The sequence below is a fragment of the Protopterus annectens genome, chromosome 11.part0, assembly GCF_019279795.1.
Source record: "Protopterus annectens isolate FY-2018-M chromosome 11.part0, PAN1.0, whole genome shotgun sequence".
NCBI classification, from domain to species: domain Eukaryota; kingdom Metazoa; phylum Chordata; order Ceratodontiformes; family Protopteridae; genus Protopterus; species Protopterus annectens.
Genome location: NC_056745.1, coordinates 285875659 through 285892941, shown reverse-complemented (window position 1 = coordinate 285892941; position 17283 = coordinate 285875659). Strand labels below are relative to the sequence as shown.

At 43.2% G+C, this 17283-nt stretch overlaps 1 protein-coding gene across 1 annotated transcript in view; it reads left to right on the top strand.

Annotated features, from left to right (window-relative positions):
• UTP20 (UTP20 small subunit processome component) overlaps positions 1-17283 on the top strand; it is a gene marked incomplete in the record, with an annotated part of 2478305 nt that overhangs the window by 420197 nt on the left and 2040825 nt on the right.

Below are 17283 nucleotides of genomic sequence, written 5' to 3'. Positions count from 1 at the left end.
TAGATTATGGATATTGTTTCACTGTGTGGTATAGAAGGATTTCTAAATGCATCCTAGATAACCAAGTTTTGATTAGTGGCTCCAGGACTGGAAGAGCCAGGCATGGAGAATGAGGAGTGAAGGGGAATAGCCACTTGCCCCTCCCTGGATGAGTAAGAGGTTGCACATACTTGGGGACAAACTGGGCATTGCTCTCTCTGTGGTGGAGACTCGGAAGCTTGCAGTTCATGCCTTGGGAGAGGGAGAGATACATGGAGGAAATGCCTCTTGCAGAAGTCATGGTAATATCCTCTACTGTTATTCTATTGCATGCTCCTCCCTTATAGTACTCAGTCTTATGTGTAGTTGTAGGATAAGGCTGAAGAGACTGAGGTTAAAGCCATGACCGATAAGTTGCTGGAATTATACCACAACACTTACCAAGTTGATGGGTATTTTTTCAGTTGTGGCAGTGATGATGTGGATGCATCATGCAGGGCAGCAGACTGGTTCAGTCGTTAGGAGGAGAAATCATCCTGTGCCATATCATGTAGTAGTCAGCTGATGAACAGAGATAGCGCACTTGCATTTGGTGTTGAGAGATCAGAAGGTTGTGGAAGACTGGCAGTGCAGTGCAGTGCAACACAGCATTAGGGTTGCTGCAGTCCAAATTGCACTGTGCTTTGGATGATGTGTGAAACTTTTGTGGTAGCTCAAGCTGATGCAAAAATTCTCAGGGCATTTATTGAACATGAATAGGGGAAGATCCCTGGAGTTCTTCCCTTGTCAGTATGAATACCAGCTGAGATCTCCCTTGAAAAGATGCCATTGCCCTCATTGTACTAACCTGGTAAACAAAGTATAAACAAAATTCATGCAGTACTAGAGAGGGAACTGCTGTTTGGATCCCATACCATGCAAGTGGTTAAGAGACTGGAGGAAAAGGGGAAAACCATGCAGTCTGTACCTATGTATGGCCGCAGCTGCCCCACCAAGAGTTGTCCTTTCTACTGGAAGCAAGACAAAGTAAGCAGTCAGTGTGAGGAAAAAAAAAAAAGGCAAGCTGATTAGAGGGAGAACCCTGGGGTCCTCAGGACCAAGATTACAACCAGTAGCGGCTATGACTCACCCTTACTTCACTCTTCTCCTAACTGTCAAATTCCACCCCAGCTTATGTCATCTCCCAGTACCTATTAGCATGCATAGATTAGGAGACCACCTAGTTTTCTCCATAGAATAGTGGAAAGACATTTTAAAAGACAAGTGGTTCTTTTAGATCTTGGCTGAAAGATACTGTCTTTACCTTTTTTTTTTTTTTTTTTTTTTTTTTTTTTAAAAGTCAAAGTTTTTTTTATTGTATCCCACCAGTTCCCGTGGAAAAGATGTGTTTAATTACACCCTTTGACAAAAGTTTCTGTTGCACAGTGCCATTGAGGGACTCCTGAAAGAACAGCAAAACAGAGACTTTTACTCAGGACTGTTCTTAGTCCCAAGAAAATACAGGCTGTAGAGACATACCTTAGACATGTCAAGGTTAGATGAGTTTTTGAAAGCACAAAAGTTCACTATGCTAAACCTCTTCACACTGCCTGTTTTTTCTCATGCTTCATGGCCATCCTGCACCTCAGAGATGCTTAACATCACTTACTCATAGCCGAGGAGGACAGAATTTACTGCAGAATCAAAGCAAGAGGTTGCCACTTACACTTGACTTCCTTGACCTCTGGTTTGTTTTTTCAAACAGGATATTCACATATTCCTAATTCCATGATTGCCATCTGCAGTACCAAAGGCATTTTATATTTAGCTATATGTGGATGGCTACCTGATTCAAGACTTTTTTGGAGTCTGACAGAGTTAGACCTACTCCGCATGAAGCCAAGTTCTGTTACTGGGAGTCCATCTGGACACTTTTCACTAGAGGACATTCTTCCTTTTAAGAAAAGTCATGTTCCTGACCAGTTACTTCATATATGTGTAACAGCAAAATCAGATCACTGAAAGAGAATTTTCAAGGACACTGTGTTTCATGGTGTCTTCAGTCCCGATGGTCGCTCTAGTAACACTGCACATGAGGAAATTTCAGTGATATCTCTAAAATAGATGGCACCAGAGTATTTAGTCCTTGTAGCATTCCATCTGTCTCTTACCCTGTGTTGGGAAAGGGCTCTCATTGTGGATACCACAGGCTGACTTCAGTGAGTTAGTTTACTTAAACCAGACACCGAGAGACTCTTTAGGCATTGCTTGAGGAGCTAACTCAGGGGATCTACAGATTAGTAGAGTCCTGGGCAAAGGACAGTCAAGGAAACATGTCAACATAAAGGAAATTATGACAGTTTGTGTCTTTCGGCTTTTCCCGGTTAGGGGTCGCCACAGCGGAACTCCGGTCCGCTAATGATTGGCAGTAGATTTTTACGTGCTGGCTTGCCGGGCCTAACACACAACCTTCAATGAAGGAACGCCCATTCACGCATGTCGCTACACAGAAGACGCTCTGAGAATCGAACGGGCAACGTCTAACTGTAAGGCGACAACGCTACCGCAGCACCACCACTGCAGTAATAGCATCAAAACCATCAAACCCATTTGGAAACCAGGGATCCTCTACATCTTTGCAAGCAACACCACACTAATGTGGTACATCAACAAACAGGACACTGGGTCCAGCCTCTTATGCAGGTTAGCAGTGGCAGCATGAAAAGACTAAAGAATCTGGATAACTTTAAGATATCATATACATTACTTTTCAGGAAAACACCCTTGCAGACCAGCTAAACGGGACAGAAGTAGATCTGTGCACATGGATACTGGGTAGGGATGACCTATTTCTGGTTCAGAAGGGAATGGGTATGTAAGAAGTAAACCTTCTTGCTTTCCAAGACAGCAAACAGGAAGATTTTGCTCCATTGTACAAACTCAACCGAATTATAACTATATATTGTGTGATTTTGTATGGGTTAAGTTACTCCTTGAAGGCATTGTTGACGAGGCGCTAGAGAGGTGAATAAAGATTTTGTTTATCTGTGATGGTTGCTTTGGATTTTATTGCTTGCTGTGTGGGTTTAATTCCCAGGACACCCTAGAAGCAGCCCACCTAGTCATTAACTAATACCTTTCCTGAACCTCTACAGGCTTGATAGTTATTTATAAGGCTAAGGTTGAATTTGCCTGTGGTATTATGAAGGGCATTTTCAGTCTTAATGTGCACTCAGCCAACAGTTGTCATTTATCCCTGATGATCTTCTTTATTTGTCATGACTGCAGTAGTGACTCCATGAAGAACATAGTCTCGTTCTTGTTCAGGTTCTCTATTGGAAGGCTTAAATTCTTCTCACAGGTTGTACCCTTGGGGTGAGCCAGGCATGCAGACTCTGACAAAGTCAAAGCTCTGAATTGCCTGAAGGCATAAAAGAACCAAAGGTAGTGCAGATGGATGTCATCTATATAGTAGGTATGTGAAGATCTTTGTGTATAGGTTGCATCAAGCTCAGTCATGATAAGGGATTCAGAGCTCTGAAATTTGGGCTGTATGTCAGACTCGGCCAGCAGAAGAGATCCCTGTAAGTTTTGACTGCAGCTTTAATCACACTCAGACATTTGCAGTTATGGTACGTTGCCTACATAACTGTGCTATTCTTTTATCATTTGTGTACTATTCTGGTTCCAGAGCTGCACTTTTATTTATTTATTTATTTTTGCAGGAAGACACTAGCTAATTAGGGGGTGAATTGTCAGGCTCTGACAATGCATGTACTTCTGTGGTCATGCTTTCCTTCAAGGCATGCAGTGGGAATCATTATATTGTTTTTTTTTTCAGTGCCTTTCGAAGTTTGAGTATACACATTTCCATTAACCTCTTCTTTTTCTGATCAGTGGGGATTTATTTTTCTCTGTCTAAATTACGTCCTGCAAAAAAGATTTCTGTGATGTTCACTGAACGTAGTTTCATTGAACTCTTGTCAAATTATGTACATTCGCCAAAATTATCTTGGTGAGTCAGCACAAATCCATGCCTGAATTATCCAAAGCATCTGGTGTTGCCTCTTTGGTGGCTGACAACATATTGTACTGAGCTGAAAGCTTTTAAGAGGAGGTCTGCCCCTGATACTCCTCTTCACAATCCCAAATCCAACTCTTATTGTGTTTTGTGTGAAAGGTAGGTCTATACTCTTTCATTTCTAGTTAGGTAAGGCATCTGTTCCAGGAAGGTGGAGGCTTGGTTTGCCTGTCTGTAAAACCAGGCCGCTCGGGCTGCAACTACAGCTGGCAGGACCAAAAATGAACCAGACTCCGACATCCTGGCCCAAGAAGCCTGATGGTTCTTTAGGGTCCAGGAGTCCCAAATATTTTTGTACAAGAATGTTACAGCTGATCCAGCAGAGGTTAAAACTGGTTCCATCTCATAATACACTTCCCAACTGTCAGGAGATGAGCATTTTTGACCACTTTAGGAAGCAGGTGTATACAACTGCCATCCTAGATTTCAGACACTTAATTGTCTGAGATGTATGATGACCAAGTATCACACTAAGCTCTTCAGCTAGCTGACAGAAAGTTGGGGAGGTATGTAATGATGTCATGAGGGCAACACTCCTAGAATTCGCCCATAGTGTTGGTCAGATTACTAAACACTCCACTATGCAACCAGCTTATTGTAAGTTTTTTATTGTTTTCCCCTAACAGATTTGTTTGTTTTTCAATTGAATTGTACAGGTTATAGGTCACATTAAAGGTGGAAAAAGTTTTGAAATGATTTATTGTGGTCTCATTTTTTATATCACAAAAACCTGGCTTTTTAACAGGGGTGTGTACACTTTTTATATCCACTGTACACATGTCTGTGTGTGTCTATGTATATATACATGTGTGTATATATGCATACCCACACATTTATATGTATGTTACTCTGTGTGTGTGTGTGTGTGTGTGTGTGTGTGTGTGTGTGTGTGTGTGTGTGTGTGTGTGTGTGTGTATATATATATATATATATATATATATATATATATTTATATCGAAAGTCATAATAAAATACTTTTACCTGTGCGATTCACGTGTGCAGTGTTATGCATAATAATGTCAGAACGTCGAAGTTCATGTAGTGAAACAATGGCATTCACTCTTTCAACATTATTTTTGCAGTTCACTACTGCAAATCATGTAACTTAAATGTTTCTGCACCGCCACACCCCCCCTGCAAATTGTATATTCCAACTCCGAGATCGTACAGTGGGGAAAATGGTAATTTCCTGATCCCCACCGTACTGCAATCTGTAGTCTTAACATCAATCACATATGTGTGAATGTACAGTGGCATTTGCTACACTGCACACTCACAGTATTGCAGGTCGGCAATACGAGAATCAGCCAAATGAGGTTCAGCATTCCCATTTTGCCAAATGTGCACTTGTCATGGTCATAGGTTCCTTCTCTGGGATGCCATCTCGGTATCCGTAAAGCATTTCCTGACTGAGCCCCTTTGGAGGCAGTTGGAGGCCAGTTGTCTTTTTACCCAAATGTGTGAATAGCCAGTTACATAGGACAAATAAGTGAGGTATATAATATCCACATGCTCATATCCCTTTTTTATTTAATCCCAAAGCTGCACTTCCTGCCTCTTTTCAGAAATTCTGTCCAAACAAAGAAAACAGCAAGAGCAGAAATCATGGTAAAAAGTGCTATCCATGAGGTCCCTTCAGACCAGAAAGGGTCTGGGTAGATTTCAGATTCTTTTTAACTCTGAAGAAGACAAAGGATTTCAAACTGCCAGTTCTAGTTGTAGGTTGCCTAGATCAGTATGTAAGAAAAGACACAGTCCTGGATGGTCACAGTGCAAGCCATTTTACCTTGCCTTCAGGTAAACGATTTGATGTGCTCCATAAACCTACAGGATGCTTACTTCACTATCAAAATTGCCAAAGTGTCCAGGATGTACCCATGCTTCTAGGTGGGAGCCAGTCACTGTCAGTTCTGTGCCTTGCCTGTCAGCCTCACCACTGTTTGCCATGTGTATTGCAATAGTTGCAGCTCATCTGCAGCCTAAGGAAATGTGTGTTCCTGTATCTGGATAATTTACTCCTAACTGCTTCAGAAGGGCAGTCCTTAATGTCAGCCAAAGGTTAATTGCTTCAGTTTTGTCCTTGGATATCTCTCTCAACTAGAAAAATTCTTAACTACAACCATCCCAGGAACTGGTCTTTATAGAATACCATCTGGGCACACTGTCCTGTGTAGTAAAGTTCCCAAAAGATAGGCTTTTTTAACACTTAGAACTATAACTACCTTGTTACACCACCATTCACCTTCAGCATCTCATCCTAAAAGTTCTAGGACTAATGGTGTTCATTCTCCTCATTCCTCATGCACAATGTTACTTGATACTGCAGAAGTCTCAACTTTCGGACACCATGAGTGCTTTCATCTTTGTCTGCAGACAACATTTAAAGTAATGGTTAGAATTTACCATTCCTTTCTTCAAGGCTGCATTTACCACAGATGTTTCTTCTCTGTAGTTCTGGTGGGGCATTTTGAGGGGAGGGTGGTCCAAGGGGGGAACATGGACCAATCTAGAGACCAAGCTTTTCATAAATGTCCTAGAGATTATGGCAGTCCTCATTGTGTAGCAGGCTGTTCAGGATGGTCTTTATTTCTGTGTGATTTCATGTCACTTGGGCAATGTATCAGTAGTCAAGTGTATTAACAAGCTGGGCAAAAGCAGGTCCTATTCACTATTCAGAGATGCCATGAATGTGTGGTAGTACTGGGCAGAAGCAGGTCCTATTCACTATTCAGAGATGCCATGAGTGTGTGGTAGTATGCGATATTTGCAAGGCACATTCTGATAGCAATGCATATTTCAGGATGTATCAGTTACATCTTAGAGAGGCACAGCAGATTTATTCTGATGCTTCACAAGTGGCACCTTAATCTAAAATTAGCACAGCAATTTTTTCCCCTGCTGTGGTTGGCTTAGCTACATTCATTTGCCTCCCTTGCCAACACCAAATGCAGCACAGGATCAGTCTCCAGAGGATGCTTTGCCTGCCAGTGACCTTCCAGACTTCTTGCTAATTTTCCACCTATTTCTCTGATTTTAAAGTTCCTGCCAAAAGCTTCCCTGTGTAAGGCCTCTGTTATCCTCCTAAACACTTGCAGGTCTAAGCATATCTGGTTTCCACTGCTATGCCTTCACCTCAGAAAGTCGACATGACTTCTGGATCCGCAGCCAAATCTTCTGTCCCTCCCATCTGACATGTCACATCTGGACTTTGACTCCCTGATGTGGACCACATGGTTTCTCCGATTCCAGCAATGGCCTTTGATAATAAAATTCAGAATGGTCTTCATAGTCAAAGCTGCAGTTATGATTCTTGGCTCTTCTTGCTGGGTAGAAGCCTTCAACAGCCCAATTTCCAGAGTCTTTCCATCATCCCTAGCTGACGGGCAGATTGCCAATATCTGGATATCCTGGTATAAGGACATCTCTCGGCACCATCTTCGGTTCTTTGTACGTCTTCAGTATACTTAGTCCATCAGTTTGCTCCTTTTTCCAGAGAACCACCTTCTTCCAATCAGATAAGTACCTGATTAGAGAAACTCCTGTACTAATTTAATGTTCATAAAGGTCAGCAATTGCTTGAAGTATGAGAAGCGAGTCCCTCATGAAGATTTGCACTTGTTTTGTCTGTCCTGCCTGGGGCCTCAGCACATCTTTAATTGTCGTGACTGTGCACCGTTCCATGAAAAACTCTAAAACATAGGGCCGCAGTACTAGTCATCCATATGGAGTCCTTCTGTTCAACTTCCTTGGTGGTGTTGCAGTCCACTGCTACTGCGGGACTTCTGCAAACTAGAGCATCAGCTAGCACCATTCCTAAATAATGGAAAGGAAGTATGGCAAAGGACCCTGACATTACCGAAAAAGCTCCAACTATAAGCCATAAGTGGACTGATGACCTAGGTGAGACATCTTTGCAGCCTCCTGGTTTGGTGACTCCTAGGCCCCAAACCGTCTGTTGTGACCTCCTCAGGAGACTGCCTTGATCTTAGGCCTGTGTACGAATACTACCATGACACACACGGTCATGTCTGAGGTCACTTTGCAGGCTTCCACTTCCGACATTCATACTATGGGTCTCTAAGATTGTCTTACTCAGCTGCTGAAGCTGTATCTGAAGTTGTGGTGAGATGACCACATCCTCCTGGCACCCCGTTAAAATGGACACCCAAACAGAGGTGAGCCTCCTCTTTTTGTTCACAATGCATCCATCCACTTCTCAGAGTGAAGCCCAAAACCTTCTTAAAATAGCACACGAGTTTGTGACCTTCATGAAATTGAGAGCCCTGTCATTCTTACATCTCTGAGGCCTCCTCATCTAAAAGAAGCAGGGAAGTAGCTTTTCTGGAAGAGGAAGATTCTTCTGGATCTGAGGATGTGGAGGAATTATCCTACTCTCCACTTGCCACCATAAACGTACCCAGACTCAGATGACACTCTCTCTTCTGCCCCTTTCAGAGCTTTCCTTCGAGGGTTCCCTGCATATAATGAAGAAGCCTTTCAGCTGAGAAAGTAATCAGTTCTCTCTGGTCCAGACCCACCACAGGGAACTGATAAGCTTACATTTACATAGACCACTTACCCAGAGATAGCTTGTGGAGCCTACTAAGTAACCTGAAAGTGCCAGGTGTTTGGTCTTCACAGCAGACAAAGCTGCATATAAATCAGGAGGAGCTACTAGCAGTCTACCTGGCCTTAAAAGCTTTTTAGCAGAATTTAACTCAAGGGACCCTGCAAATCTGGACAAACAACACCACAGTGATGCGGCACATAAACAAAAGAGAACTTTGTCTTACTCTCTGTGAAGACTTTTCATGAAAATATGAATGCCTGCTCAAGAAATAGGGCTGACCCTCGTATCCTCTTATATTCCAGGCCAGAACAATATCCTGGCAGATTCTGTAAGTAGAGATGTTCTAGATCCCTACGAATGGAAGCTGAAGGGAGGTCTTCCTGGATTTAGCCATGCAGTGGGGATCCCCAAGCCTGTTTGCCACTCACTACAGCAAGCAGCTAAAGAAAGTTCTGCTCCAGAACACAACTGACAGGTGCTTGGAAAATGGACGCTTTCTCTTTCACATGGACAAAACTGGTTCTTGTATGCATTCCTGCCCTTACCGCTGATTCCCAGGTTACTGACAAAAATCGGGAAAGACCCGACCCAGATCCCAGTTGGTTTCCTCCTGACCAAGACCGCATTACTTCTTCCTCCTCCTGACATTCCACAAGGGGAGATTCTGCACACTATTGCAAGAAGTAGGCCTCCTCAGCCAAGTCAAGGGTGCTGTCTTCCAGCCCCCACTTAGCCACTCTCAGGTTGACAGCCTGGAGGATTGGGTTCTGACACCAAGAAATGCATCCTATCCCAAGGACATGCTTTAAAGTCTGAGAGAAGCAAGGAAGCCCAATACCAGAAAATCATACTTGGCAAAATGGACAAGATTTTCTACCTAGAGTCATAGCTATAACACTAACCCTTCTCAGGCAGACATCTTCTCAGTCTTGCAGTACCTCAGACAGTCCTATTCCAGCATTAGGGTACATACATCAGTAGTATCAGCTTGCCTGTACAGTGCTCAACCTATTTTCTCTTATCCCCACATGAAACTTTTTCCTGATAGGGATGATTCACTTGAGGTTACCCAGAAGGAACCATATTCTGGCATGGGATCTAAATTATTTGTTAGAAAAACTAAACTTACCAAACTTTGAACCTGCTGCCACTGCCCTTCTAAAGATGCTCACCTGGAAAACCACTTTTTTTTAGCTGTTACTTCAGCTAGGCAAGTTTCTGAGCTACAAGTCGTTGTATATAAAAAAACCTTTCACTGTCTTCCATGGAGATAGGGTCACCCTTGGAACAAACATATCCTTTATGCCTAAGGTGGTATCAGAACATACTTTAAACCAGACTATCCACATGCCAGTCTTCTACCTCAGTTTCTCAGAACAGGGCAGAACAAGTCCTCCACTCCCTGGATGTGCACAGGCAACTCAAGTACTATCCGAGTAGGACAAAAAACATAACAGAACAGAGCAATTGCTTGTGGCTTTTGCAGAGGGTAAACAGGACAGGCCTGTCTTCAAACAAACCATTTCAAGATGGATAGCTAACTGCATTAAGTTCTGTTACACCATAGATAAGATGTACCGAATTTATTTAAAGCCCTCCCCAGCAGTCCCCACCCAGGCCATCCTAGAGGCAGCCATATGGAACTCTGTGCACACCTTCAACTTTGTAACTTGAGCATTGTCTCCAAGGCTAGAGCAGGTTTTGCCACTGCCATTCTGTTAAATCCTATTTCTTAAGGTCATACAGATGACCCACCACCCAACCTTTAGCTTTGAGAGTCCTCCCAAGAATCAGTACTGCAGTACTGACTGCAAAGGACATAGTACAGTTGTGTCTCACCATAATTTGTAGATGTTTGAATAGATTAGTGTTGCACTGTATGTTTCAACCTCTCTGTCTGCTGACCACTTGTCTTCCCCATGCTGGGTGCAAAGGGTAGAGGTATTTGTTCTGCAGATAGTCCTCATATTTCCATCATCCTCTCTCTCTGCCATATCTGTTTTTTCCTTTTTCACTTAAATGCATACAGTTGGGGAGTTTGTACTGTCCTCAGGCATCAGACTGCTTGTTCGCTGCTAAGGAGGACCCAAAGATGGTGCCTACGGATGCTTTTCTTATACCCAGACATCCAGACGTTGACCTTCAATTTTCTGTCAGCTAGAGATAATGTAAAGACTTTGAAAATTAGGCTGGCCATGGGTTTCTGCATGACAGGAAGACCCAAGAAGCAGTGCTGCAACATTGATCTACTTGAATATATACAATTATAGTAAGTGGGGCTCAACTGTACTTTGTTTCAGCATCTCAAAAAGTCTACTTATAATCTAGATGAGCAAGTGGAATTATTATCTATTTGGACCTTAGCCATGGTCAAGCCCTTCTTTGCCCCATCCCTGCAGTTTTACATTTTCTTTTCTCCATATTTGATGCAGGCTGTAATTATTCCAGTATCACTATACAATTAGCCTCTATTTGCAAAATTTCACCCTGGTTTTCCATCTCCTTCTCTTGCAGCAAAAAAGTTATGCAAAGCATTCCTGAATGGTACCTTCCTGTTGTATCCTCCCATTTAAAGAACTCACACTAAGGTGGGTTTTGAATTTTTTTATCCGGGATATTAATTCCCTCTTTTGAACCTAATTCCTCGACTGAACTAAAATTGTTTTGTGGAAGACCTTATTTTAAGTAGTGGTCACCTTGGGTAGAAGAGTAAGTTGCACGCACTGTCTTCCTCGTCTCCTTTTCTAATTTTCCATAAAAAGAGTTTGTCAGAACTAATCTATCCTTCATTCCCAAAGTAGCATTGTAGTCCAGACTCATCCAAAGCATTCACCTTCCATTCTTCTTTCCTATGTACTGTAATAAAATTCCTCCTTGCACACCTTGTATGCTAGCAGGTGATTAAGATTTTGTTTGCACTGGTGATATCAGTTGGGTAAGATTCCCAGCTGTTTATTTCATCTGTGCCTTCTAGTTTGGGATGCAGGGTATCCAAATAACTTTATCCCAATGGCTTTCAAACTGCATATCATTTCCTTACCAACTTAAAATTAAGACCTTACCAGAAAGCTAAAGGCTCTCTTCACCATATTTTTAGCAACATTTGCTGCCATCTTTAAGAAATTCTTCAGTGAATGATATAAGCTGGATATTATCTCCAGATGTAGATCTTCCTTTCAAGCTGTTTTTCTGAAGGGCATTCCACCTAGGAGAATATTTAGGTTGTGGCTCCAGAGGTCAAAGAGGATTGATGGGGATGACACATGATATATAATTTAAATACTTGTAACACTGAATGGTTATTCCCAGTCTGTTTAGTTAGTTAATCTGGTAGGGGTCAGGAAGAGAGGTGGTTGCATTTCCATGTCTGGATGGACCTAGTAGGCATGACTTGAGTCTATTACCCTCTGGGTCCTCTCTTTTTTTTCCTTGCACTCTTTCCACTAGAAAATTAGCAGCAAAATTGGTAGGAGACAGATACTTGATAGGAGTAGGAAAGGAGGTAGAGATTGGTTAGTGACTAAACAGCTAGGTTTGATCCGCCTGGTGGCTGATTTGCCATAAATCAAAGTGAAATGAGTAGGGATAACCAAACCATCTGGGAGTTTTGTGTCTTGATGAAAAGTAGTGTTGCTGTATTTCGCTGTGACAACACTGATTTTTTTCTGTAATGAGCTGCTCAAGAACATTTTACATTATTGATTATCTAGATGTTCTTCATCTCACATTGCTGCAGTCCTGACACTTGGGTAGTCCGCTGTCCCAGTCGGCCTGAATACCAAAGTATTAGGCTGACGTCGGTCAAGGCGCATTAGTCTGACGTCAGGACGTCAGGGTACAAATGCGCATGACCGACGTCATTTCCTCAGTCTTTTTTGCCGCATGGTCCGATGCAGAAGCAGTTTTGCAAGTGCAGGTTGGCGTTCTGAGATTTTCCGAAGTCGGAGTTTCAGACCGAATCCAAGTTGGCTAAGTACCCCGTTGGGGAATATTTTGTTTTTTTCTTGCCTCAGTATTTTACCGGATGTCAGAAAAAGTGAATAACTGTATTTCTTGTGGGAAACAGATACCTCATAGGGATTACCATACCTTGTGTATACCTTGCTTAGGGCCTGAGCACGACGTGGTTGGCTGTCGCTCTTGTGCTAGATTTAACAAACGCACTATAAAGAGAAGATTAGATTGTGCCAGGTTAGTTTTGGGAAGCGGTGTAATTATAAAATGCCGCCGGATGCTCCGGCCCGCTTCATCAAAAAGCGCAAGGACAAAACAGCAAAGCCTAGGCTGGAAGAACCGCCCGTACCGGACGTCGGTTCTTTAGAGGGCTCGGTGGAGCCAGAGGTTCAGCCAGAAATTTCTTTGGAATCCCAGGGAGAGACTTTATTGCTGCAAGATGTGACCTCTCAGGAGGTAGGCCAGGCGGAAGGGGCTTCTCAGGTAGCTGTTCTTCCCTCCCTTCCTAAGGTGGTTAGGCCCTCCCTGCTGTTTCCAAGGCTTCTCCCAGGGGCAGGCCAGGTTTTTCAGGTGTTACCCCTAGTTCTTCAGGGTCTGTACCTAAGAAGCATATGCTTAAGATGGCAGAAGATTTGATTACAATGATTAGAGGTTCTATGACCCTCCTGATAAGAGGCCTAGGGTGGAACCTGAGCTTGGGAGTTTTGAGCAGTGTTCGGATGCTTCTGAGTCTTCGGCTGAAGACTTGCAGGAGTATTCCCTTACTCTGATTCTGATGTAGATGATTCTACTCCTTCTGCTTCTCCCCTGAGGATTTTTCATTTTCAGAGACTCTTCATTCCATGAGGGAGCATTTTAAATGGGAAGGTCAGGATTTCTCTGATTCCAGGAAAAGGCTGAGGGAATTTTTGTTTCTACCCCAGCATAGGCCTTTAGCTATACCCTCCTGTTCTAGATGTGGTGGAGGATGTTTTTGCAGAGGCTTCTCTGAACCCTGATTCTTTGCCTCCTGCTCCAGTTAAACCGGATAGATATTATAGGGTGCCTGAAGCTCATAAGTATCTTTAAGAGTCCTAGGGCAGACCCAGAAACTGTTTCACAGGGGCCTAAAGGTGTTAAGGCTTCTGTTGTTAAAAATCCTGTTCCTCCAGATAAAGAGGCAAGGGCTTTGGATAGATGGGGCAAGAAAGTGTATACTTCTTCCACTTTGGCCATGAGAGCTTTGAATTGCCAGTTTCATATGTTGAAATACCAAAATTATCTCCTTTCACAATTAAAGTCTAAGGTAGATGCTTTGGCGGAAGGTATTGAGTGTAAAGAGTTGCAGGATTTAGTTCATGTTTCTGAACAGGTGGGTAAGCATTCTTTGCAATGTGGTTTTGATGCTGTGCAGGCCTCTCGAGGGTGGCTGCCACTGGTTCGTTCTTCGCAGGCACGCCTGGCTGAGGGATCAAAATTTAGCTGAGCATGTGAAGACAAGGATTTTAGATGCTCCTTTACAATCTGATGTGTTGTTTGGTTCGCCTGTGGAAGCAGTTCTAAAGAAAATGGAAGACAAGGCTAAGTCTATGCAGACTGTTAAAGATTTTTGCAGGTTCAGCCAAGTTTAGTAGAAAGTGGCCTACCAAGGGTGGACATGTCCTACTTATGATTCCCAGTCTAGGGGTAGGTCTAGACGTGGTAGGGGCAGAGCTCAAGGTTCTTTTAGGCCTAGAACAGGAGTTCACCTGCTCAGCCTTCTGGTGAGGGCAGGGGTCAGTCCTTTCGTAAACAGACCCAATGACCTGCCTTTTCAGCTGCCGGAATCTTCTCGTCTGGCAGCACCTTTGGGAGGAAGGTTAGCACTTTTCAAAGAAAACTGGAGTTTAATTACCCAAGACAGATGGGTATTGGATATCATTCACCACGGTTACAGGTTTTATTTCCATACCTTGCCTCCTTTCAAAGGCATGCCAGACATTCCTCCTCAACAAAGGAAAGAGGCTCACAAGCAAATTTCTCTGTTACTCCACATAGGGCCATTCAGCCGGTTCCTGTGCCAGAAAGGGGCCTAGGATTTTATTCTCGCCTGTTCCTAGTACCAAAAAAGGGGAACACGTGGAGACCAATTTTGGATCTATCTATCCTCAACACTTATCTGGACATTCCCAAGTTCAAAATGTTGACGTTACAACAGCTTTTACCTCTGCTGGGCAAAGATCACTGGATGGTAACTTTGGATCTCAAGGAAGCTTACCTTCATGTTCCTATCAGACTAATTTGCAGAAAGTATCTGCGTTTTCGAGCTGGGAATTCTCATTATCAGTTCTCTGCATTGCCCTTTGGCTTATCTACTGCGCCCAAAGTATTCACAAAGGTTCTGGCTCCAGTGATAGCTTTCTTCAGGCTAAAAGGAATACAAATCTATCCTTATTTGGACGACTGCCTGATTCTGGCTCAAGGAAGGGACGTTCTTCTTCGGCATTTTGAATATGTGATAGCAGTGCTAAGATGCCTAGGGTATTCTGTGAACGAAATAAAGTCCAGTCTAGTACCCTCTCAAGACATGTGCTTTCTGGGTGTGAGACTGAATACAGCAACCCAGATGGCCTTTTAACCCCGGACAAACAAAAGAATCTTTCTTTACTTCCATCAACTATCTCATCAGTCCGGGCTGACTGCAAGGACAGTCCTTCAAGCCTTAGGGTTCATGGCATCTTGTATTCTGGTGCTTCCCAATGCCAAACTGCATATGAGGAAGCTGCAATGGTATCTCAAAAATGTATGGACACAGCACTGCCAGGATTTGGACACTGTCATTCAAATAATTCCTTGCATTCAGAAGGAATTTTTGTGGTGGGCTCAGGAATGTCACCTAAACAAAGGGACTCTCTGTGACCCGGCCAGAGGCGAGTCAGATTCTAATGACAGATGCCTCAGACACAGCTTGGGGAGCTCATCTGAATGGAAAGTGGATACAAGACAAGTGGCCTGCCAGACTGCAGCATCTACATATCAACATGAAGGAGATGTTAGCAGTCCAGTTTGCATTACTGGCTTTCAAGGATTTACTTCTTCCAGGGCAGGTGTTGATTCTAACAGACAACACAACTGTCATGTGGTACATCAACAAACAAGGGGGAACACATTCTTATCCTCTATGCAGGCAAGCAATGATTTTGTGGGAGACTGCGTTAAGCTTGCAACTGAATCTTCAAGCAAGGTTTCTGCCAGGAGCACAGAACTCCTTAGCGGATGTGTTAAGCAGGCAAATCATGGATCCCCACGAGTGGAAACTGGATCTTCATGTATTTCAGACATTGACAGTGTCATGGAGAACTCCAGACATAGATCTGTTCGCTTCTCCACTAAACCACCAGCTGCCAAAGTTTTGCACGACAAGGTTTCATCCCACAGCCTGGAAAGTGGATGCTCTTTCTTTCAGTTGGAAAAATCTTCATGTGTATGCCTTTCCACCTCTGCCTCTCCTCCCAAAGGTACTTCTAAAGGTCAGACAAGACAAGCCAAGGATGATTTTAATAGCTCCAGATTGGCCTCGCAGCACTGGTACCCATTGCTGAGGAGTCTGGTAAGGAAGCCTCCATGGCCCTTACCTTTGATTCCACACCTATTGTCTCAGAAGGACGGGCATCTACTCAATGTCAAGCTTCACTCTCTTCATCTAACAGCCTGGCATATTCTGTTTTGAACCATAGCAGGTCTCAGCTTCCTCAACAAGTTTTGAATGTGATTATGGAAGCCAGAAGACCTAGTACAAGGAAAGTGTACGCAGGAAAATGGAAGAGATTTTCATTTTGGAGTGCAGCAAAGGATTTGGATGTTTCTGAGCCAAATTTGAGTGTGGCTCTTCATTATCTTACTGAGTTATTGAACAAAGGTTTGTCTTTCTCTTCCATTAAGATTCATGCTGCAGCAATTTCAGCTCACTATGATTGTGACCCACCATTGTTTTCTCATCCTTTGTTCAAGCAATTTCTTAGAGGGGCAAAGAATACAAGACCCCCACGTAGAGCTCCTACTCCTGCTTGGGACCTCAATTTTGTGTTGGAGAAACTCACTCTACAACCTTTTGAGCCTGCAGCTACTGCTGAATTGAAATATTTGTCATGGAAGACTGCTTTTTTGTTAGCCATTACCTCTGCAAGAAGGGTGTCTGAATTGCAGGCCCTTATGGCGGTTGAGCCTTTCCTGATTTTTCATAAGGATAGGGTATCTTTACGCACTAATCCTTCCTTTATGCCTAAAGTGGTTTCTAGTGTGGCTTTAAACCAAACTATTCATTTGCCTACCTTTTATGCAAATCCCCAAAATAAGGGGGAAAAGATTTTGCACACTTTAGATATACACAGGCAATTACGTTATTATTTAAGCAGGACTAAGGATTTTAGGCAGTCTCAGCAGTTGTTTGTTTCATTTGCTTTGAGTTCTCAGGGTAAGCCTGTGTCAAAACAAACTATTTCTAAGTGGATTGGGTTTTGCATTACTTTCTGTTACTCCCATCATGGCAAGGAGATTCCAGCTGGGATTAGGCCTCATTCCACTAGGGCTACTGCCACTTCAACAGCATTTCTAAGGGGGGTGGCAACTAAGGATATTTTGGAGGCTGCTACTTGGAGTTCAGTGCATACTTTCTCTAAGCATTACCACCTTCCTCTCTACTCTAAATCTAGGGCTGGTTTTGCCACTGCTATTTTACAGGGCATGTTGTCAGCTCCTGCTT